A 21,636-nucleotide genomic window follows, 5' to 3' on the forward strand; every position below is an offset into this window, starting at 1 on the left:
ACTGACTAAAAGAGAGGCCTATGATGAAGGATCATTTTTTATGGTGACAAATGTACAACAGTAATTCCTCAGTACTTTACCTAAGCGACTCCTGACCTTTAATTCAGGTACCTGAGCACTGGGAAGTAGGAAATATCCAGGTCATTCAAGAGTTGATGTAAATGTGAACATAGAGAAGAGTGAAATACAGTATATTAAAAGGAGCCAAATAGAATGTCTACAACCCAAAATACATTATGTGTATTGACAAACTTTTCTGCAGATCAAACACCACAGAAAAAATATCAGTGAGCTTACAGACATAATAGAACTTATTCATACAGAAGCACAGAGGGAAAAAAGATACTGAAACAAATACATATCTAGCTTTGGTGAACAGTAGAATGACCCTAAGAACTCTAACAATAATGTTATTAGAGTTCCAGAAAGGAGGTAGAGGGAAATTGAAGATATAATGGACTAACATTTTCCAAATTTGTTCAAAACTATAAGGCCACATGCCCTAGAAGCTCAAAAAATTCCAATAAGGAAAAAAAGCAAAGCAAAAACATGTAGTCCAAATTTTATAAAATCATTGTTATAATGAAAATTTTAAAAGCAGTCAGAGAAAAGATTAAATTCAGGGGAATAAATTTAAGAAAGTTGTTGGCTTTGTATCAGAAACAATGCAAACCAAAATATATTGGAACAATACCTTTACAAAGTTGAAAAATCTGTCAGCCTAGAATTCTATATCCAGAAAAATCCCTCAGAAATGAAGCTAAAATATGTTGAGGAAAATAAAAACTTGGAGAATTCATCACCCAAATATCTGAAGAAACCAAAGATTCTTCAGGCTGAAGAAAGAGTAAACCAGAGTTTCACTAATAAAAAATAACTCTGAATAGTAACTGTGGGTAAATAAAATAAATTCTTTCATTTTTAAATTTCTTAAAAATATATTTTATTGTTTAAAATAAAAAATAATATATTTGTGGGGTTTATGACATACATAGATGTAGATTATTTGACAATAAAAGTATAAAGAAGAGGAGGGTATAATAGAAATGTACTGTTATACATTTCTTACATTAAAACTGAAGAGGCATAATATTACTTGAAGAAAGACTGTGATAAGATGCATATTGCAAATCCTAGAGCTCTTACTGTATAAACTTAAAAGTTATAGCTAGTAAGACCATGGTAGAGAAAAACTGAATAATGAAAGTATTTAAAGAGTCAAAAAGAATGCAGGGACAAAGAACAAAAAATATGGGACACTCTCTTTCTTGGTGCTGCCTACGAAGGTGGCAGCCATTTCCTTGGCATCATGGCCGCCCTCAGACCTCTCACGAAGCCAAAGATAATCAAAAAGAGGACCAAGAAGTCCATCTAACACCAGTCAGACCAATATGTCAAAGTTATATGGAACTGGCAGAAACCCAGGGGCATTGACAATAGGACTTGCAGAAGATTCAGGGGCCAGATCTTGATGCCCAGCATTGATTATCGGAGAAATAAGAAAACAAAGCACATGCTGTCCAGTGGCTTCTGGGAGTTCCCGGTCCACAATGTAAAGAAAATTGAAATGCTGCTGATGTGCAACAAATCGGGATTGCTCACAACGTCTCCTCTAAGAACCACAAAGCCATTGTGGAAAGAGCAGCCTAGCTGGTTATCAGAGTCACCAATCCCAACGCCAGGCTGCACAGCAAAGAAAATGAATAGACAGCTTGTGTGCACATTGTATTTGTTTTAATAAAACCATAAAACTCAAAAAAAATGTATATGGGACAAATTGAAAACAAATAGCCAAATCATACTTTAAAACAACCATGTAAATTATTAGATTAATTATAAATGCTCTAAACTTTCCAAATAAAAGCCAAAGAATATTATACTGGATTTAAAAGCTAAATCCAGTTGTATGTCATCTAGAGGAAGTACATTTTAAATATGAAGTTAAGGATTGTCTAACAGTAAAATGATGGGAAAATATACAGAGAAGTCCTCGCAACCAGGAATATTAACAAAGATGAGAAGAAGCATTTCATAATAAAAGTGTAAGTTCAACATGAAAATATAATAATTCTGAATATGTATCTAATAATATTCATAAATCTATGAAGCAAAAACTGAAAAATACTGTAAACAAAATTAGACAAATCTACAATTATAGGTGAAATTTCTGCAGAAAATTACTAAGGAGATCAAAGACTTGAATAAAATATCAATCAGCAGGACATAACTGAAATCATAGAATAATTCACCCAACAACGGAACAAAGTTCCAAGAGCACATTCAACAAGTGGAACATAAAATAAAATTAATTAAGGCTTAAGTGATAAAAAGAAACTGAACAGTTGTTAGGGACACCTTCCATATGATTTCACATTAAATGGAGGCATATTGTATAAATGACTCCTTAGTGGTTATCCAGACTATCAAGTACACACATCACTTATTAAAGATAATAGAAAGCAATTTCAGTTTGAAAGCAGGACTTTCTGTCTACTTAATACTACAGCAGTATTGAGTACATTACTTGGAAATGCCCTATAATTAATTTTCCATTCCTTAACTGGAGGAGAATATTGTCTCCACTGTGGATGCCTCAGATACCTTGTAATTTTATGTAAGAATTTCAAGGGATTTTATGCCATTTTTAGCTTGTCACCTGTGTGTGATTATCCCAGAAAACATAATCTCTTTTCCCCAAAACTCACTGTTTATCTACTAATTATGTTTAAACTAATTACTATACCTTACTACTTCCCCACTGAAGAACAGGCTTAGACATATACATCCTCTTGATTATGTGATTTTTAGAATGGATGGTTTGTTTGGTATACTCCCTAGCAACATCTCCCTGGGCTGTAAGTTAACATTAATTTTGGGCAGTTCATTGTGATGGTGTTAATTTTTTATTATAGCCTATTTAGTAGTTTTATCCTCTAAGATCACAAAGATTTTCTCTGATATTTTCTTAAACAAATTGTGGTATATCCAAAAATAAAATGAAACAAACTACTAGACACAATGTTTGTGAATCTCAAAAAATGTGCTGAGCTACCTAGGACACAAAAGAACACATGCTATATGAACCCATGTATATACTATCATAGAATAGGTAAACCTATTCTATAGTAATGGGATGTCAGTTGTTGCCTAGGCCAGAGGTGAGGGTGGGTAAAATACAAATGGATACAAGGAAAATTTGGGGTGGGGGTGTGATGAAAATATTCTGTATCTTGATAGGGTTGATGGTCATATGGGTGTATACATTTGACAAACTCACCAAATTGTAAATTTAAAATAGATGCTATTTTATTGCATGTAAATCACACTTCAATAAACTTAATAAGTAAAAACAAAACAAAACAAAAAAACTATTGTGTTGGGAGAAGAATGGAAACAGGGGACTAGCTAAAGTGACATGAATAATCTGAGCAATCATGGTTTAAACAGTAGAAATGGAAAAGAAGAAGACAGATTTAGGATATGTTTTGAAGGCAAATTTTACATGATATGTGGATAATTTATATGTGTACATTTGGGAGTGGGGATTCTGATGGACAATGAGAAATAAGGAAAATCCCTGAAAGTTTGGCTTAAGAAATTGGATGGAGTTATTTATTCAAAAAAGTTAATCTGAAGGGAGCTAGTTTGGTAGTTGAGTTCTATGAGAATCAAGAGTTCTATCTTGGCTGTGTTAATTTTAAGATGCTTTTTAAAACACCTGAAGACAAATATCCAGCAGGGTGTTAGATATATGATTCTGGAGTTCCAGGGCATGTTTGGATCTTAAGGTACAGATGTGGAAGTCATAGCAGACAAGTTCTATTTAAAGCTGAAGCTTAAAAAAATGTCGCCTAGAGAGCCCAGGACATTTAGTGGTTGAGGAGGAGAAAAGGAACCAGCAAAGGAGACTGCGATGAAGCAGCTAACAATGCAGGCACTCAGGTACAAGCACATGGGGTCGTAGACATTAAGAGATAAAGAGAGTTTTAGGAAGAAAAGTGAGCAGCTATGTTGAAAGCAATGGAAAGGTCTAGTTAAGGAAAGAACGGTGACCACTGCATAATTTTTTTTGTGACCCTGACAAGATTTTTCTCTGAGAAAGAAGGGATGGAAACTTGATTGGACTGATGTAGAAGATCATATGACATGACTCTTTATTTGTCAAGAAAATTTACAATGAACTGGGAAGGAATGGAACAGTGGTAGGAAGATGATTCAGGTCAAGGTCATGGAAGGTTTTATTTGACTTGTTTTAAAAACCCAATATTAGTGCTTGTTTGTATGCTGGTGGTAATATTCCATCAAGAACTGAGAATTGGTTGATGCAAGAGAGGGAGTGTTTGAGGAAAGTCTTTGAGAAGACATGGGATGCAAACCCCAAGTGGAGGAATATAATACATATTTAATACTGTACTTCATTTTGGGATACATAATATTATGTTAAGAGAATGTATTGATATCATTGTGCTCTATGCTTTAATATTCAATTTAGAACTAAAAAAAATAAAATAAAACAGCAAAATAAGATTTCAATCAAGTTAAGATTTGGTTAACATTCTCTGATTTCTTTTTTGGTTTGGAACACACAATTTTCCCTGTTTTGTCTATCCTTCAGGAATATCTTGCCTTCATTAGAAAACTACTATAAAGTTAAAATGAAAAGAATGCATTTTTTAAAGGTTATACTATTTGAGGTTGTATTTATTGAAGGAAGAAAGCATATAAACAATTTTATCCTGTTGGAAAACACAGTTTCACCTGAGCCACAAATAAGACTGTGGAAACAAAAGACAGAATCTGAGAATTTGGTTACAGGGTCTTCTGTTCAAAAGAATACAGCTCTTGAAAAATCTGTAGCCACAGTAACAGCCATTCCCAGTCCTGTGATCTACAGAGCATAGGACCCTGTTAGGTGTCACAAAATTGCACACCAGTCGCTAGGGAAAGGTTGAATTTCTATAGTCAGTTCTTGAACAGCCACTAACAATCATTCGGAGCTAATGACATTCTTCATCTAATGTGGTGAATAGAGCCATTGAAATATTTAAGGGCCAGAGCAAGAAGTGAAGAAAAAAGCTATGGCTTCAAAATCCCTGGAAACAAAGGATGTCTTACAAATGAGAAGAAAACTTGAGATTGTGAAAGCCTAAGGTCAGATCTCAGGGAAAAAGAAAGTGAGAAAAGCAAATTATTTTCCCCAATACTGGCATTTAAGCTTCTAGTACTTCCACTACTTCCACGGGGGTGACCATCAAGATCATGAGAGGGTCTCGTACTCTTGCTGGTAGATCTGCAGAGCTTGGGCTATCCCCTCACTCCTTCTCCTACCTCCTTCAAACATAGATAATAACACTAAAACAGGTGTATCAGCGAGGATCCTTTAGGTGCAAGTCACTGAATAAACTAAAAGTGGCTTAAACAACGAGAATAATTTGCTACCTCGCATAACAGGAAGTCCCAAGGTCAGCTCTATCAGAGTTGGTTACCTGCTCAGCTCCATGATGTGAGGGCTCCTGTCACTCTCTCTGGGAGTCTCTTGACTTTCCCCTTTGGGGCACAAAAAGAATACAAGTAGCTCCTAACATAGAGGCCTCACATGGCAGTGCCAAAGGCAGGAACAAGTGAGTCCCTATTTTATTTCTCCTTTTTTAATTATGAGGAAAACAATCCCAGAGGCCTCTCACTAGACTTTCCTCTTTGTCTTGTTTTTCTAATACATGACCATGTGTAACAAATCACTGATAAGGGAAATGAAATTATAATGGCTGGCATAGACTGATGAGCATCTACCCCTGGGGGTAGGGAAGCCCCTTAAAGATACACAAAAAACTAGTTCCTAAATAAAGCTGGGTTTCTGTCAGCAGAGTAGAAAGGATAACTGTGACCGCTGAGAAGAAGGGGCAATGCACGCACAGTGATTAGCAGAGTGACTGGTGCCCAAATGCACTTAATAAATATTAGCTGCTATTATTGTCCTATCAAGCCGCTCTTACGGGAAATACAATAGAAGAGCCCAGCCTCACACCCCAGACTACGTATTCTGACCGCCATCCAACCTGTCATCAAATAGTACAGTTAACCCTTAGCTGTAGCTTTACTTTCTTTCCTTGACTATAAATCCTTTTCCCTTGTCATCCTGTTTGTCTCAAAAAGTAGTAGCTAATGAGTTGTCTGCCTCCAGCCTCATCGATTTTCAAAAACTTTGCATATTGTAGCCAGACTGATCTTTCTAAAGGCAGATCTAATCATGTCACCATCTTCCTTAAGAGCTTATCACAATTCCTCATTGCATTACATCTGAAGGTTGAACTCTTCAGAATCATGTCCATGTAGTTGTTCTTCAATGCATGTGGAGGGAAGCTCCTCTGTCCTTCAGCTGCACCATATGGAACATGCAGTCCCCTTGGTGCAGGAGGAGAGAAACAGAAGACTCCCAAGTAGGGTCTCCATTGTCCACAAAAAGTGAGGTGCCCAGCCCATCTATAAGGGGCTGAGAAGCACCGTCTTGCATTCACCCAGAAGGGGAGGAGGACATACTTTTAGGGAACACTATTGTAATAGACCCAGAGATGTGCCTCCCAGATCCTCCTTCAAGGAAGATCTTGCTGCCCAACTGCAGAGAATTTGTCTGTCTCAGCAGGTGAGAGCTGCCTTGTCTGAGGTCACACCTTTCCTGGGATAGCCCAGTTGTAACTGAGTGAGGCAGGGGGATAAAGACATGGCCATTTTGGCCCATGCACATAACTCCAAGAGGCACTGCTCACTCGAGGACTCCCTGCTGGAGTGGCCAGGCCTTCCTTGTGCTTGCTTCACAGTTGACTTCTTCCTCTATCTTGTTTCACCATTTCTTTCATACGTTTTGGTCCTTTATGAACATCTTGTACCCCATACTCTACGTGGTATCTGCTTCTGGACATTACAATCTGCAACAACTAGTAATTTCTAGCAGAAAGTCCTTTAACCCTCAACTCTTTTTTCTGCGTCAAAGATCGTTACCTAACTTGAATATTTTTCACTCCAGATTTATAGAAAGAGTTCCCTCAGTGTATCACCAAAATTTTGCAGATAAAATGCAATTTATTAAGTACTTAAGTGCTCTTTTTTGTTTTGTTTTTCTTTTCCACTCTCTCATTCTCTCTAAGGCTGCCCATGAGTAGATAGGTGCTTAGAAGAAAAATCATCTGCCCAGACCCAATAGTTATTAAACCAGGAAGTTCTCCGATCCTCCTTTGCCCTTTATAACTTTACAGCCTGTTATTTTTATAACTAGTTTAAACCACCACTGCCTGGAGCACCCTTTCCCTCTTCCCTTTGAGGGGCTCACTGCTACTCAGCTCAGCATCAGTACCTCCAAAAAACTTCCAAAGTTATCCCCTATCCTTGCATGGCTGTCATCCTGTGTTGCTCTGATAGCTAATACCCCAAACATTTATCTCCATCTTGGTGCCTATCAATACTGTATTATAATCATCTTTGCCTATCTAGCATCTCTAATGGCTGACCAGTGCCTGGTACATCTTTCTTTACCTACTTCTCAAAAGGGTTTTGAATGATTCAGTGTCGGCACATAGTAGGTACTGAAAAGCATTTACTGAATGAATTTAATAATGCTCTTTTTTCCTCCAGCTTTGCACTGACTCTGTCATCCTAGGAGATTGAGTTAAAAGAGGAAAAAATAGTGCTAGAATGTATGCAACAAACATCTGTGAGTCTAAAGGAATTTGGTTCATTAATGTTTCTTTTCCAGTTCTGATAGCTGGCTGTACTCGTGGCTGACTACACAATGCGACGTAGCACCGATAACTTGGGAAGGGCAGAGGTATCTAGTGAATGGAGAACTCTTCCTAGACAGAGCTATTTTCTGTTCTTTTTTTTTTCCACAAGCCCACGTTCAACATCTATGACATGCAAGACCCCTCAGGTATTACTATCTCAGTCAGTTTAGATAATCACATTCAAGATGTATGTGTGTAACAGGAATTATGATATGAGTATTCACATTCTGGTTCTCTTCCTTGCCCCCAAATACTATCCCCATTAATTTTATTTGCAATTAAGCAGATGAGGGGAGAAATATTCTGAGCAAAATGTTTCATGAGGTAAGATGAAGGTGAGTGTGGGAAGAGGATGGGAGTGTAAATATTCATATTGATTTTTTGTGGCCATTGTATGTATTTCTGCATATGACAGTCAATTTCTGGTTTGTGAAGTAAGTTGATTAAACATTTCCTGCGAGTTTAATGATCAGCATTTGCAGGAGGAAGAATGGGGGTGATCTGCAAACTCCATGGTGAGAAAAAGTGAAATGAGGGATGAAAATGCAACGTACAGGGGGATCACTTTATATTTCATGACAACTGTGTCATTGTGCGAGTTACTCTCAAAATATGAAGTGAGAGGAAAACATAAGGGCACAGTATCTAAAAACTGTGATTGGATAGCAGGATGAAATATTGCCTGATTAAAAATGTATCAAGGTTAGGAGGATAGGAAGGAATAGGCATTAATCAAAAAGAATAGGAATACTATCTATTAGAAGGAATAAATATGCACAAAATTAAAAGCTGTATGGGGCTTATATTCATTTAGAAGACACTGATAATAAACACTGAACTTGGTAGATATTCACTAACCTTTTCTATCCGGGATCTCCCAAGTCTCCATGATTCAGTATCTGAAGGATTAGTGCCTATAATTCAGGGCACCTCCAGGACCCTGAATTAATGCCGTCACTAGTGTTCTTCCTGATTGATGAGTGTCATACTGATCATCACCTCTCATGTGCATGAATGTTTAAACATAGCTTCTCTCTGTAAGCAGCAAAAGCCTCCGAAATTTTATTAAATTAAATTTTAATAGAATAAATCTATTTTAGTGTCCTTTCAGTGAATTCAGGGTTACTAAAGTAGGAGGTGATTAAATTCATTAAATTCTCTTGGCAACTGCCTGCTGCTACCAGATCTCATTCCTTTAAGGCACAGGGCTGTGGCCTTATCTTCACAGCAGCTCATTCAACAGATCCCAGATGTCTTCCTCTGGTTTATTTTGGGAGCTTCACCCTGTAAAATGAGTTTAGTCCATCATCTCCCCTTATCTGGCTGAAGCACATTCTGTCAAGGGATTCTACTTTTCCTGAGGTACTTAGCGCCTACTGACAATAATCATTTTTCTTCTGAACAGATAAAGAGAGAAAGAAGGCAAAAGAGCATGAAAAGTACTTTTTACTGATTTTAAACTAAAGAACAAATGACAGTGTCCACCTTATACAATCAAAATAGCTCTGCTTTTAAAAATAAGTTTCTCAAACTTGATGAGCAGCTGATTCTGATGATTTCAATTGTAGTAGAGCATGGTTTACTGAGGGTTTGGAAAAATGATCAACTAATAACATTAAGTCATACAGGGAATTGGGAAGTATTACATTCTTTTATAATAAAAGTGTTCATAACATAAATGTTTTTCTCTGGTCAAGGAATACTTACTAATGGAGAAATACTTAACCCTTGATAATTACTAAGTTAAAAAAAAAAACTTTGACAATTAATAATCCATTAACAATCCTAAGTCTACACTGCTATCTAGGTGTACTTCAGAGAGTATTATTGTTTGGATAACAATAGAAAATTATGCAACTGGAAAAAAATTGAACCACTCTACAAAAGAACCATGTTGGGAGATTATAATATCCTTCATGGAATAGTACTTTATTAAAGACCAGAAAAAATCTTTTATCAATTGTTGCATCCAAAAAGCTGCCATTAATCTATGACACTGATGCCAATGAGAGCATCATCTTCCAGGTAGAAAGTTCATTTACTTAACTGAACAAAAAGGGAGAATTTTCTAGCATTTTTATTTCACTTCTTATTGCTGTGTGCTTTGAATAAAACAATCTCCCTTATTTTTCATAGAAAATAAAAACATGTACATTACCTATGCAATACAAATAAATACATATTTTATTGATTTCATTTTTTTAATTGTTAAATATACATATATAAAGACATGACATGATTTGTGTTTATCTAATAATTAGTGATGTTGAACATCTATTCATGTGCCTCTTGGCCATCTGTACGTCTTCCTTGGTGAAATGTCTCTTTAGATCTTCCACCCACGTTTAACTGGATTGTTTGTTTTTTGATATTGAGCTCCATGAGCTGTTTGTATATTTTGGAGATTAATCCTTTGTCAGTTGTTTCATTTGCAAATATTTTCTCCCATTCTGAGGGTTGTCTTTTTGTCTTGTTTATGGTTTCCTTTGCTGTGCAAAAGCTTTTAAGACTAATTAAGTCCCATTTGTTTATTTTTGTTTTTATTTCTGTTACTCTAGGAGGTGGGTCAAAAAAGATCTTGCTGTGGTTTATGTCAAAGGGTGTTTTTCCTATGTCTTCCTCTAAAAGCTTGAAAGTGTCTCATCTTACATTTAAGTCTTTAATCCATTTGGAGTTTATTTTTGTGTATGGTGTTAGGTAGTGTTCTAATTTCATTGTTTTACATGTAGCTGTCCAGTTTTCCCATCACCACTTATTGAAGAGGCTGTCTTTTCTCCATTGTATGTTCTTGCCTCCTTTGTCATAAATTAGGTGCCCATATATGTGTGGGTTTATCTCTGGGCATTCTATCCTGTACCACTTATCTATATTTCTGTTTTGTGCCAGTGCTATACTGTCTTGATAACTGTAGCTTTGTGGTATAGTTTGAAGTCAGGGAGCCTGATTCCTCCAACTCAGTTTTTCTTTCTCAAGATTACTTTGGTTATTCGGAGTCTTTTGTGTTTCCATACAAATTGTAAGATTTTTTTATTCTAATTCTGTGAAGAATGCCATTGGTAGCTTCATAGGGATTGCATTGAATCTGTAGATTGCTTTGCATAGTATAGTCATTTTCACAATATTGATTCTTCCAATCCAAGAACATGGTATATTTCTCCATCTGTTTATGTCATTTTTGATTTCTTTCATCAGTGTTTTATAGTTTTCTGAGTACAAGTCTTTTGCCTTCTTAGGCAGGTTTATTCCTAGGTATTTTATTCTTTTTATTGCAATGGTAAATGGGAGTGTTTCCTTAATTTCTCTTTCTGATTTTTTGTTGTTGGTGTATAGGAATCACCTCACACTGGTCAGAATGGCCATTATCAAAAAATCTAGAAACAATAAATGCTGGAAAGGGTGTGGTGAAATGGGAATCCTCATGCACTGTTGGTGGGAATGTAAATTGATACAACCACTATGGAAAACAGTATGGAGATTCTTTTAAAAACTAAAAATAGAACTACCATATGACCCAGCAAACCCACTACTGGGCATAAACCCTGAGAAAACCATAATTCAAAAAGAGACATGTACCACAATGTTCACTGCAGCACTATTTACAGTACCCAGCACATGGAAGCAACCTAAGTGTCCATTGACAGAAGAATGGATAAAGAAGATATGGCACATATATACAATGGAATATTACTCAGCCATAAAAAGAAACGAAACTGAATTATTTGTAGTGAGGTGGATGGACCTAGAGTCTGTCATACAGAGTGAAGTAAGTCAGAAAGAGAAAAACAAATACCATATACTAACACATATATATGGAATCTAAAAGAAAAAAAAAAGGTACTGATGAACCTAGTTGGAGGGCAGGAATAAAGAGGTAGACATAGAGAATGGACTTGAGGACATGGGGTGGGAGGGCGAAGCTGGGGCAAAGTGAGGGTAGCATTGTTGTCCTGCACAATATTTAATAACTATGTCCTATAAATGGGTGTGACCAAGAGAGTTCCATGTTGTGACAAGGTGGAAAAGGTGAAGATTACAAATAACATTTAGTCAATTGTGGGCCTGCAGAAGCCAGTGCTTAGGTGAATGTCAAAGTCAGGCCACATTTCCTAGCTGTGACAGCCTTTTTACTCCATTTTTGGACACTCTTCACATTTTTAAAAGTACACCCACCAGGTGCCCCTCGCTCCCTCCTGAATTTTCTCTTTCCCTTTTGTCTGTCTTTCTACCTTTCCTTCCATCTGGCTTTCCCTCCAATTCTCTCTCGTTTCTTCAAACTAGTATCCAGCACCTGCTCTGAGTTCAGTCACATTCTGACCCGGAGTGATACAAAGATGAATAAGTCAGCTGATTATTGTTTCCAGGGGCCTTGATTTTTGCCTCTCTTCTCATTTTAGACTTAACATTTGCTTTCCCATATATCACAATAGGGCTTCAACCTATTGAAGTTTCTGTAACTGTCTCCTTCCAAATCAAAAAGTTACTCCTTTCTTCTTCCATTGGATCATGTCAGAATATCTCCCATTTATATGCAAGGGATGCTAATGGACTAAGGATTTCCCTCACAGACAAATTTTCATATTTTCAACATCCTGGGGTGTGTTTGTGCTTAAAAGGTGTATCAACCTGTAAGAATTTTGGGCTCTAGGTGAGACATATTTTTGAAGATGTAGGTCTTGAGAAAAGGATTTGTGAATGTTGTTCAGAGTTGAGCTCATGGAGAGAGAGGGTTTGGGAAGCAGTTAGTCCTCTGGTCCATTCCCAGCTTGGCCATTTACTATTTATGTGAAGCTGAGACCCTTGGTTTTTCTCATCATAATTCAGTAATGGGAATTAAGTCAAATGCAATTTGTAAGGTGTTATGAGTTGATGTCTGTGTTATAATTCTTAAGCTATTCCTACCCTAAACTTCTTCTCTTTATATACTTGTCTAAAGTCTCATTAATGAGGAGTTGGATCCTTAGCATATATTATTATTATTATTTCTAGATGCTTCTCATTTTTTGTCTGTGTGTATGGCTTAAAAGCAGTGTGATGTGCTTAAGTTGGCTGATTCTACCTCTGAAAACCTGATTGTGAGCCTTTTTTCCCAAATTCACGTTGCAGCATTATTAAATTGATAGCTTGAAGTAGGTCATACTGGGAAAATTTACAGCATGGAAATGAACAAACCCTACAAAAAAAGGCTCTGTTTTCTTCTGAAGGGGAAAAAAAAAATTGTTAACCCTTTACTAGCACATTAGTGCCAAGAGTCCAGGCAGAGATTGAGAGAAAAGCCTTTTTTCTTTTCCCAATAACAAAATAGGATACTACATGTTCTGAGTTCTCATTTCCCTATGACTGTGCTTCCGCTAGGAGGGGAACATATTTCCGAATTCTCTCCAAACCCAGCTCTACCTTCTGACCAAGGTGGCCTTAATGTTCTCTCCTGCCTTTTGTTTCCACAGTTGAATTCGATTTCTCTCCATGACTGCAGTAGTCTTGACCCCTAAGCAGTAGTCTTGAATGAAGTCTTCCTTGCTTGTTTAACTCCATCAGTGCAGTTTTTCTTTGACACTGCCCCAATTCCAATTTTTTGGCAATATCAATCTGTATTCACACCCCTCTTAAAGTATGTATTTCATGCTCCAAACATTAGGTGGCTCTGAACTGTCAAATTCTTTGACCATTTATTAGATAGTCTGCCTTATCTTGTCTCTATGATAGAAAAAAAGGCAACTTGTCTGATATTTACAGAGAATCCCAGGTAAATTATATTGGCATCATTTATTTTATTTTATTTTTTAAAATATTCTCTATTTATTTCTTTGTTCTGAATTTTATATTATTTTATTTTTATACAGCAGGTTCTCATTAGTTATCTATTTTATACATGTTAGTGTATATATGTCAATCCCAATCTCCCAATTCATCCCACCACCATCACTGCCCCCCGCCCCTCCACTTTCTCCCTTGGTGTCCATATATTTGTTCTCTACATCTGTGTCTCTATTTCTGCCTTGCAAACTGGTTCATCTGTACCATTTTTCTACATTCCACATATATGCATTAATATAAAATACTTGTTTTACTCTTTCTGACTTACTTCACTCTATATGACAGTCTCTAGGTCCATCCACGTCACTTCAAATGACCCAATTTCGTTCTTTTTATGGCTGAGTAATATTCCATTGTATATATTTACCACATCTTCTTTATCCATTCATCTGTTAATGGGCATTTAGGTTGGCTCTGTGAGTTGTCTATTGTAAATAGGGCTGCAACGAACATTGGGGTGCATGTGTCTTTTTGAATTATGGTTTTCTTTGGGTATATGTCCAATAGTGGGATTGCTGGGTCATATGGTAATTCTATTTTTAGTTTTTTAAGGAACCTCCATACTGTTCTCCATAGTGGCTGTATCAATTTACATTCCCACCAACAGTGCAAGAGGGTTCCCTTTCCTCCACACCCTCTCCAGTATTTGTTGTTTGTAGATTTTATGATGATGCCCATTCTAACCGGTGTGAGGTGATACCCCATTGTAGTTTTGATTTGCATTTCTCTAATAATTAGTGATGTTGAGCAGCTTTTCATGTGCCTCTTGGCATCTCTATGTCTTCTTTGGAGAAATGTCTATTTAGTTCTTCTGCCCATTTTTTGATTGAGTTGTTTGTTTTTTTAATATTGAGCTGCATGAACTGTTTATTTTGGAGATTAATCCTTTGTCTGTTGATTCATTTGCAAATATTTTCTCCCATTCTGAAGGTTGTCTTTTCGTCTCGTTTATAGTTTTCTTTGCTGTGCAAAAGCTTTTAACATTCATTAGGTCCCATTTGTTTATTTTTGTTTTTATTTCCATTACTCTAGGAGGTGGGTCAAAAAGACCCTGCTGTGATTTATGTCAAAGAGTGTTCTTCCTATGTTTTCCTCTAAGAGTATTATAGTGTCTGGCCTTACACTTAGGTCTTTAATCCATTTTGAGTTTATTTTTTTGTATGGTGTTAAGGAGTATTCTACTTTCATTGTTTTACATATAGCTGTCCAGTTTTCCCAGCAACACTTATTGAAGGGACAGTCTTTTCTCCATTGTATATCCTTGCCTCCTTTGTCATAGATTAGTTGACCATAGGTGTGTGGATTTACCTCTGGGCTTTCTATCCTGTTCCATTGATCTGGATTTCTGTTTTTGTGCCAGTACCATACTGTCTTGATTACTGTAACTTTGTAGTATAGTCTGAAATCAGGGAGCCTGATTCCTCCAGCTCCATTTATTTCCCCCTCAAGATTGCTTTGGCTATTCGGAGTCATTTGTGTCTCCATACAAATTTTAAGATTTTTTTTGTTCTAATTCTGTAAAAAACACCATTGGTAATTTGATAGGGATTGCATTGAATCTGTAGATTGCTTTAATTAGTATAGTCATTTTCACAATATTGATTCTTCTAATCCAAGAACATGATCTATCTCTCCATTTGTTTGTGTCATCTTTGATTTCTTTCATCAGTGTCTTATAGTTTTCTGAGTACAGGTCTTTTACCTCCTTAGGTAGGTTTATTCCTAGGTATTTTATTCTTTTTGTTGCAGTGGTGAATGGAATTTTTTTCTTAATTTCTCTTTCTGATCTTTCATTGTTAGTGTATAGGAATGCTAGAGATTTCTGGTCATTAATTTTGTATCCTGCAACTTTACCAAATTCATTGATTAGCTCTAGGATTCTCTATGTATAGTATCATGTCATCTGCAAACAGTGACAGTTTTACTTCTCTTTTCCAATTTGGATTCCTTTTATTTCTTTTTCTTCTCTGGTTGCTGTGGCTAGGACTTCCAAAACTATGTTGAATAATAATGGTGAGAGTGGACAACCTTGTTTTTTTCCTGATCTTAGAGGAAATGCTTTCAGTTTTTCACCACTGAGAATGATGTTTGCTGTGGGTTTGTCATATATGGTCTTTATTATGTTGAGGTAGGTTCCCTCTGTGCATACTTTCTGGAGAGTCTTCCTCATAAATGGGTGTTGAATTTTGTCAAAACTTGCTCTGTATCTATTGAGATGATCATATGGTTTTTATTTTTTGTTAATGTGGTGTATTTTAACAAATTTTAACACCAATTTGTTAATGTGGTGTATCTTGATTGATTTGTGCATATTGTACATATTGAAGAATCCTTGCATCCCTGGGATAAATCCCACTTGAGCCTGCTGTATGATCCTTTTAATGTGTTGTTGGATTCTGTTTGCTAGTATATTGTTGAGGATTTTTACATCTATATTCATCTGTGATGTTGGTCTATAATTTTCATTTTTGGAGTATCTTTGTCTGGTTTTGGTATCAGGGTGATGGTGGCCTCATAGAGTGAGTTTGGGATTGTTCCTTCCTCTGAAATTTTTGGAAGAGTTTGAGAAGGATGGGTGTTAGCTCTTCTCCAAATGTTTGATAGAATTCAATTTGATAGAATCCATCTTGTTCTGGACTTTTGTTTGTTGGAAGATTTTTAATCACAGTTTGAATTTCATTACTTGTGATTGTTCTGTTCATATTTTCTATTTCTTTCTGGTTCAGTTTTGGATGGTTATACCTTTCTAAGTATTTGTCAATTTCTTCCAGGTTATCCAGAGTTGCTTGTAGTAATCTTTTATGATGCTTTGTATTTTTGTGGTCTCTGTTGTAACTTCTCCTTTTTCATTTCTAATTTTATTGATTTGAGTAATATCCCTTTTTTTCTTGATGAGTCTGGCTAAAGGTTTATCAATTTTGTTTATCTTCTCAAAGAACCAGCTTTTAGTTTTATTGATCTGTGTTGTTGTTTTCTTTGTTTCTATTTCATTTATTTCTGCTCTAATCTTTATGATTTCCTTCCTTCTACTAACTTTGTGTTTTGTTTGTTTTTCTTTCTCTAGTTCCTTTAGGTATAAGGTTAGATTGTTTATTTGAGATTTTTCTTGTTTCTTGAGATAGGATTGTATTGCTATAAACTTCTCTCTTAGAACTGCTTTTGCTGTATCCCGTAGGTTTTGGATCATCATGTTTTCATTGTCATTTATCTCTATTTTTTGATTTCCTCTTTGATTTCTTCAGTGATCTCTTGGTTATTTAGTAACATATTGTTTAGCCTCCATGTATTTGTGTTTTTTACATTTTTTTCCCTTTAATTTATATCTAATCTCATAGTGTTGTTGTCAGGAAAGATGCTTGATATGATTTCAATTTTCTTAAATTTACCAAGGCTTGCTTTATGACCCAAGATGTGATCTATCCTGGAGAATGTTCCGTGCGCACTTGAGAAGAAAGTGTAATCTGCTGTTTTCAGATAGAATATCCTATAAATATCAATTAAATCTATCTGGTCTATTGTATCATTTAAAGGTTGTGTTTCCTTTTTAATTCTTTTGTCTGGATGATCTGTCCATTTGTGTAAATGGGGTGTTAAAGTCACCTACTATTATTGTGTTACTGTTGATTTCCCTTTTCATGGTTGTTAGCATTTGCCTTATGTATTTGGGTGTGCCTATGTTGGGTTCATAAACATTTATAATTGTTATATCTTCTTGGATTGATCCCTGGATCATTATGTAGCATCCTTCCTCATCTCTTGTAATGTTCTTTATATTAAAGTCTATTTTATCTGATATGAGAATTGCTACTCCAGCTCTTTCTTTAGATTTCCATTTGCATGGAATATCTTTTTCTATCCCCTCACTTTCAGTCTGTATGTGTCCCTTGGTCTGAAGTGGGTCTCTTGTAGACAGCATATATATGGGTCTTGTTTTTGTATTCATTCTGCAAGCCTGTGTATTTTGGTTGGAACATTTAATCCATTCACATTTAAGGTAATTATTGATATGTATATTCCTATTACCATTTTCTTAATTGTTTTGGGGTTGTTCCTGTAGGTCCTTTTTTTGTGTTTCCCACTTAGAGAAGTTCCTTTAGCACTCATTTTAGAGCTGGTTTGGTGGTGCTGAGTTCTCCTAGCTTTTGTTTGTCTGTAAAGCTTTTGATTTCTCTGTCAAATCAGAATGAGATCCTTTCTGGGTAGAGTAATCTTGGTTGTAGTTTCTTCCCTTTCATCACTTTAAATATAACATGGCATTCATTTCTGGATGTGGAGTTTCTGCTGAGAAATCAGCTGTTAACCTTATGGGAGTTCCCTTGTATGTTATTTGTCAGTTTTCCCTTGCTGCTTTTCATAATTTTTCTTTATCTTTAATTTTTGTCAGTTTGATTACTCTGTGTCTCAGCACATTTCTCCTTGGGTTTATCCTGCCTTGGACTCTCTTTGCTTCCTGGCCTTGGGTGGCTATTTCCTTTCCCATGTTAGGGAAGTTTTTGACTATAATCTCTTCAAATATTTTCTTGGCCCTTTCTCTCTTCTCCTTCTGGGACCCCTATAATGCAAATGTTGGTGTATTTAATGTTGTCCCAGAGGTCTCTTAGGCTTTCTTCATTTCTTTTCATTCTTTTATCTTTATTGTGTTGCACGGCAGTGAATTCCACCATTCTGTCTTCCAGGTCACTCATCCGTTCTTCTGCCTCATTTTTTTCTACTTTTGATTCCTTCAAGTGTATTTTTCATCTCATTTTTTGTATTGTTCATGTCTGTTTGTTTGTTCTTTAATTCTTCTAGGTCTTTATTAATCATTTCTTGCATCTTCTTGATCTTTACCTCCATTCTTTTTCCAAGGTCCTGGATCATCTTCACTATCATTATTCTGAATTCTTTTTCTGGAAGGTTGCCTATCTCCACTTAATTTAGTTGTTTTACTGGGGTTTTATCTTGTTCCTTCATCTGGTACATAATCCTCTGCCTTTTCATTATGTCTGTCTTTCTGTGAATGTGGTTTTCATTCCACATCCTGCGGGATTGTAGTTCTTCTTGCTTCTGCTGTCTGCTCTCTGCTTATTGGCATCATTTAAAATGTGCTTAGTCAGTAGATTCTTTTTTAAATATAAAAACAGTATTATCAAAGGGCAGATTGAAAAATAGAAAGTTGTTCCCTTTTAGTTCCCTAAACTTTTATCAGGTTCTGCAGGTTATCTCACACAGCTGTGCTTTATGAGAGGCAAGGAACTGTATTTATTCAGCAGCTTCTCTGGGGCAGTGAACTCTGAGCTCTTGCCAAGAATTAGCATAAATAACCATCACATTCCCGATTGTCAGGCACTTTTGAGTCTCCAAGTCACCCTCAAAGGAGGCATAACACAGACCAGCCTATAGTGCTTTCACCTATTTCAGTTCTGTGCTTGCTGCCCTACGTATCACTTTAAAATGCAAATATCTCTTTTAATATTTGATGATTAATGCCTGCTTCTTCCTTTCTCATTAAATTATCCCTCCACCCACCCCAACACCAAGGTGGGTCTCTGTGGATTGCAGACCAGTTTCCAAGAACCTTAGAACTGAAAACCTTTCACTTTCTACCCCGTGTCCTCTCCTTTTTTATTTGCTGTGGTCTCTGTGGCTAAGAACTATTTCTGGAGCAGTGCAGGCTAACAGCCAAGCCTTAGTGTGCTTCTTTCTTCAGGTTTCACCTAAGTAGATCTCAATATCATGCTGGCCTCGGGAATAGAGGCTCCTTAGAATACTTTGCTGCCTTCCCACCTGCCTTTAATGGTAACTAGAAATAGATTTAATGATCTCTAGGTGCATCTATAACCATCCGCAGACAATCTGGATTTCATTTATTCAGCTTACTGTGGCCAGAGACCAGGACTCACTTTTCTTAGGGAACTGTAAGTTCTACTTATTCCCTATTTCCTCTCCATTTGGGCTCTTTACTGCCCTTCCTGTCCCCTGCCTGCCACCATCAACTCAGGAGAATCTTTGGCTGTCATGGTGTCATGGTAGGAAATCTATCTCTAACTCTCTGTTTTCAAATCCATTCAGACTCAGGTTTTTGCCTTTAGAATTCCAAGTGGCTTATTTTGCTGTAAAATTATTTTCATTGAGCAATGAATGTCTCACAATGTGTGCACGAATGGTGAAAAGGCCACAGTCTTACAAAAGAAAAAGAAAGAAAAAGCTTAAAAGATGGAAACTTCTGCTGATATTTCAAAATATTGTGCCACCATATACATATTGACATAAATACTGACTGAACAAGGTGTTTTGGTGTAGATGCTATCTTTTATTATCTTTAAGTAGAAACCCACTTAGAAGATATAAAAACCCATGCTTTACTTTTTATGTTCCTTAACCTCAAATAAAATGGAAGTTGATTTGGGTGGAGATTAAACATAATAAATACTTTCCTACCCATAAATGGGTTCCATTTAAAGGAAATATTTTTTTTCAAATCATCCCATTATACACTTGAAATATCTTACAGTTTCATCTCTCAATTATACCTCAGTTATGCTGAAAAATATGATTTGTTTTTCAGGAGCACTTTTGTATTGGTGAATGTAAATTATGATTTAAATCTGGCACAGTGACTGTTACGTGTTGTTTGAAATACAAGCAGGGGATAAGCACGTACTTCATAGAGTTTACAAAATGCAAATGGGTATGGTCTCAGGTCGTCTTGGCCTGCAGCCGCTTGAAGCAGGATTTCGGTTCCTGGCCAGAGATTGAAGTCAGGCCGCAACAGTGAGAGCACTGAATCCTAGCCACTAGACCACCAGGGACCAGTGGCCAGTGACAAGGCCTTGGTAGTCATCTTCCAGAGCAGATGGAATGTTGTTGTAATTAGAGACCAGGGTGACTGTTAATGGCAGGTGGTGGCATGTCAAATATATCATGACATTTGGTTAGTAAAAACAAAGGTGTTTCTAATAAAATTTTCATATCAAAGCTCTAAAAGCAGATACTCTAATTTGAATAACTTTGTAACATGTTTCTGGGTGACCAGTAGCAGAAAGTTATTTTTCAGTAGTTAACAGTTTTCCTGAGCTACAATCAGCAGAGTCCCTACTGACTAATAAAAACATGCCAAGTTCTTTGAGGTTATTTTGGTAAGTTACTTAAGTTCCCTCAGCCTGAATTTGTTTATTCATGAAATATATATAAGACCTGGCTCTATAAGCACACAGTAATCACCTGTTTTTCAACAAGTAAGTGCACACCTACCTTATTAATAGGTAGGGTTTTTATTTTTTTTAATTAATTAATTAATTTATTTTTGGCTGTGTTGGGTCTTCATTGCTGTGCACGGGCTTTCGCTAGTTGCGGCGAGCAGGGGCTACTCTTCGTTGTGGTGCGTGGGCTTCTCATTACGGTGGCTTCTCATTGCGGAGCATGGGCTCTAGGTGCGCAGGCTTCAGTAGTTGTGACATGCAGGTTCAGTAGTTGTGGCTCGCCAGCTCTAGAGCGCAGGCTCAGTAGTCTAGGCACACAGGCTTAGTTGCTCCATGGCATGTGGGATCTTCCTGGACCAGGGATCAAACCTGTGTCCCCTGCATTGGCAGGCAGATTCTTAACCACTGCACCACCAGGGAAGTCCCAATAGGTAGGTATTTAAAAGATAAAGTGAGATAAAATGACATCATATAAGCAAAGGTTACATCATGCACTTGGCATTCATTAAGCACTAACCACTTGAGCTTCTTTCTCTCTTTTTCACAAAGTGTCTTCACATCAAATACCTTATTTAGACCAGACAATTTCCAGTTTTTATTTAGGATACATGTTGCCTTCATTTTCAAACAAGGCACTGAGATTCAGAGAAACTAATTGGCTTTCCAGTGTCCATGTGGCAAGTTCATATCTGAACCTTGAGTAAATATTCAGATCTTCAAGGTTGTTTCAGGCCTAATTTCCAGCCCTGTTTCCACTACTATCCATCTGCTTCCACTTTTGGGGTCTGGTTTTCTCCTCTATAAATTGAAGGAGTTGAAGTTGTTGGGTATGGTATCAACTAATATATGGCACAATCAACCACATA

General features: G+C 36.6%; 1 pseudogene across 1 annotated transcript; it reads left to right on the plus strand.

The window, feature by feature from the left end:
• Positions 1-1,284: 1,284 nt before the first annotated feature.
• LOC309819732 (putative large ribosomal subunit protein eL32') lies at positions 1,285-1,707 on the plus strand (annotated as a pseudogene). Its single transcript has one exon. The product of its transcript is annotated as a putative large ribosomal subunit protein eL32' (transcript).
• The last annotated feature ends 19,929 nt before the right edge of the window (positions 1,708-21,636 follow it).

This window comes from Grampus griseus (genome assembly GCF_964374135.1).
Source record: "Grampus griseus genome assembly, chromosome: 3".
Lineage (NCBI taxonomy): Eukaryota > Metazoa > Chordata > Mammalia > Artiodactyla > Delphinidae > Grampus > Grampus griseus.